This window comes from Morus notabilis, unplaced genomic scaffold, assembly GCF_000414095.1.
Source record: "Morus notabilis unplaced genomic scaffold, ASM41409v2 Scaffold2867, whole genome shotgun sequence".
NCBI lineage: Eukaryota > Viridiplantae > Streptophyta > Magnoliopsida > Rosales > Moraceae > Morus > Morus notabilis.
Window position 1 is genome coordinate 7,331 of NW_010359766.1, and position 3,885 is coordinate 11,215.

The following is a 3,885-nucleotide window of genomic DNA, read 5'->3' on the forward strand; positions in this document are numbered from 1 at the left end:
AACCCACCTCGACTGGGTTGGATTTGATGTAATTGTGCACTAATTATGTTAAAATTTTAAAATTAAATAATGTAAATTTATTTATTTAAGTTAAAGATTTTTTTCGCTAATTATGTAATGACCGTGAAAAATTTAAAATTAAATAATGTAAATTTATTTATTTAAGTTAAAGATTTTTTTCAGTAATATATTGTTATATTTTGTGACCGAAAGATTTATAAAATTAATATCAGTATTTTTAAATTTTGTAGTAAGTTTTATGATGAGTTCATAATTTAAGAACAGATAAATTCTTACTGCAATTAAGGCGGAAGAATTCTCCGTGCATATACAGTTTGAAAATCTTAATTTTAAGAATCTCTTAGTGCATGTATAATGTTAGCAGCATATAGAGAAATGCTCTGACATTTAAAGAGAAAACCCTTAATTTCCAAATAGATAAGAGAAAATTAAAGGGGTAGTGTTTCAGTAAAGAAATTCAGATGCAATATGAGTTTAAAAGTTGACAAAGTCGGGAACTGAAATTTCCTGTTAACTAAGTAAATTCTTAAAAGTCAGTATGAAGAAATAAGAATAGCTATAAGAATAGAACATTAATTGGTGATTACCAAGTGTTCACTAAACCTTGCTTATGTAAGCAAGATGACATTAAGTAAACAATTAGAAATTTAAGTTAGGTAAGATGCTGCTACCGATTTTCAGGCTGCAATAAGGAAAGATGTGTAGAACGCTATGCTAAACCCACAAATGGGCCAACACACGAATCTTAAGGTTAAGAAATAGAAAAGAATTGAAAAACATCAATTCTAGGGTTTTAGAAGCAATTGGAAAGAAAAACGGACGAAAAATAGGTCCGGAAAGCCGAATCGCGTAAATTGGGGTTTCGACTGATTTAAGTGTACCGAGTCAAAATTTGTTGACCAAGAGTCGACCAAAACGTCGCCCTCAAAAACTTAGTAAAAAATGGTCAAAGTTGACTAAGTTGACCAACTGTTTAAAAAACGCAGATAAAACGCGTACTGGACAGGAAATTAAGCTGAATCAAAATAGGATAATTATTAAATAATCAATGGTTGAGATTAAAAGTAACAAAAGAATGGATGGAGGAGATTTTGACACATGCAAAATGAGATGATGAAGGAATGGCCGGCCAAATACTTAATGGAGAAGGAAAAATTGACTTTTCTTGCAAAATGGTCCTTGGAAAAGTCAAATTGCAATTTGAACCCTTGCTTTTTGGGAAGGTCGGTTCATTAGTGAAGAAACACAAGGAAATGGTCATTTTTCATGCACAAGAACAGAGAGTGACTAGCCAAGAGAGAAAGAAAGGAAAAAATTCACCAAAGTGAGGAAAAGTGTGATTTAAGCGGAAATCAACAGAATTATTGAGGAATAATATGACTCGAGTTTGTTCTTCATTCTTCTAAGGTGAGATTTCAGTTTTCCTCTCCTTTTTCTTACCTTGGCCAAATGGTTTGGATGTGGTAGAGAGTATGGAGAAAGTTTGCTAAGTTGATGATTGAATTTCAATTGATAAAGGAATTGAAAACTTAGTGATTAAAGGATGAATTTGTGGTTGTTAGATTATGTTTCTAGCAACTTTTAAATATGAAAAGCCTTGTGAGAAATTGGATAAAACCCTAGAGTATGGTTCCTAAGTTGATTAAATTGTATGGGAAAGATTGTTAGTTATGATTAGAAAATGAAGTAATGGATAAAACGAGCTAAGGATAACTTAGGAAACACAAAAAATAAGGCGAAACTCTGCCGAAATTTAGTTTGAGAGTTTGAGGTTAAACCTAGATTTAGTTCTAGAATTGAGGCTAAAGTTGGTTTTAGTTCTATATAGAAGCTTTAAACTATTTTCTTAGAAAAAAACACTACAAAACTGTTAAAACAATTTTTGTGTTGAACAGTATTAAAATGGTTTTGGTGTTGAACAAAAGAGTTCATTAAGGAACTCAAAGTATAGTCTCAAGAAAGTATTTTAAGTTTGGACCTTGTTTAATGGAAAAATAAGGTTATGAGGATTCAATAAACCTAATCTTTAAGTTTGAAACAAGGTTTTCCATCCTCTAAGGTAGGAAGAGAAAGAAAGCCATAACTAGAGAAATCAGATTTTCTTATAAGCTTGTTAAAGTAGAATAACAAGTGATAGTTAATCTCACACTCTTAGTGGATGTTTATTCTCATAAAAAGCAAGAAAGAGAACAGACAGTGTGGCAAATAGATGATTTCCACTCCTTGAAACAGGTAAGTAGGAATCTTGTCTACAGTATAAATAGATTTTGAAATGAACAGTACACATGAATTCTATGTGTTTGAGTACATTTAATGTTATATATGCTATCTATGTCATACTGCATACACTTAAGCAGTGCACAGGAATTATATGTGTTTGAGTACATTCCATGTTATAGTATGTTATGCTATGTCATGTTGCATACACATTAATAAGTAAAGAGGAACTTATAAGAAGAAACTCAGAAGGAACACAGTTGAGTGCCGTACCAGCCTCCGCAAGGGAGGTAATTAGACTCCGCAAGGGAGATAATCAGACTCCGCAAGGGAGATAAAGGAACAAAAATAGGTCCTTCGCAAGGGAGGCACTCAGTTCAATTTAAATCATGGTGTCATTGGGGACCTTGCAAACCCTTATGTCCCGATGATTACGCGCAAACGGTACGATCACTCAGGCCCATCAGTAAGTAAGATAAGTTCAGATAGTAAAACACAGACAGTAAAACTTTGATAGGACATTATAAATTAGCATAAGCAATTCATGCATATCATTCATGTGAACTTTCAGTTATTTTGTGAGTAATAGTTCCTACTTGCTGAGCGAAAGCTCATTTCAGAGCATTTATACTGTAGGTAAGCAACTTGTACATAATGTTTGATGGACTGATGGCGAGGTAGCGGACGAGCGGAATGGAGGTTGGGGAATGGATACCGCACGCAATTATTTCCGCAACAGTTTAAAGTTTTAAAAAGATTTTGTTGAATATGTCTATGAACTTGTGTTTTGAAAGTTTGTAGTTTGATTGTTAAGTTTATGTAAGCTAGTAGGATTTTGAGAAGTTAAAATATAACTATGTGTAAATTTATGTTTTAGAAAAGGAATTGATTTGAAGTACAAACACTTTGCTATGTTCAAAAGTGGGAAACTAGAATTTATGTCGTTACAGAAATTTTTAAAGAATGATACAACATTCTATATAAAAAAATGAATGATATAGTTTTTTTAAGAGAAAGAAACTTATGCCCAGAATGCTACAACATTCGCTATAGCATTTTGTTTTAGAATGTTACAACATTCATTATAGCGTTTTATTTAAGTTATAAGAAAATGCTACAACATTCTATACAACATTTTAAAGAAAATACTACAGCGTTCTATATAACATTTTAAAAATAAAATGCTACAGCATTCATACAACATTAAAAAAAAAAATTAGGTAGCATTCTATATAGCATTTAAAAAAAAGTCTCTCAAATTTTGGGAGTTTCAAAAAGCATATGTTAAAATCAGTTACAGTGACGATCAATCAGCAGGGTGGTTACAGTTGGTATCAGAGTGCAGTTATAGTTAAGTAACGACCACGTAGTCAGGGTCATTACAGTTGGTATCAGAGCTGGTATCCTGCCATCCTACTCCACACCGTTGCGAGCCTATGCGCCACAACCTATGTAAGTAGAATTTAAAAGAGTAAATTAGCTTTATTTTTCAGGATGGAATTAAATTGTTAAATCATGTATATTTAGGATTGATGGATTAGAAATGCAGTAGATATCTACCAATTAATCCCAGATTATTATCAGATAGTAGAGTTAGTGCTTGAGATGGGGGATATGCTTGGTCCACCCATGATGCCTATAGATATG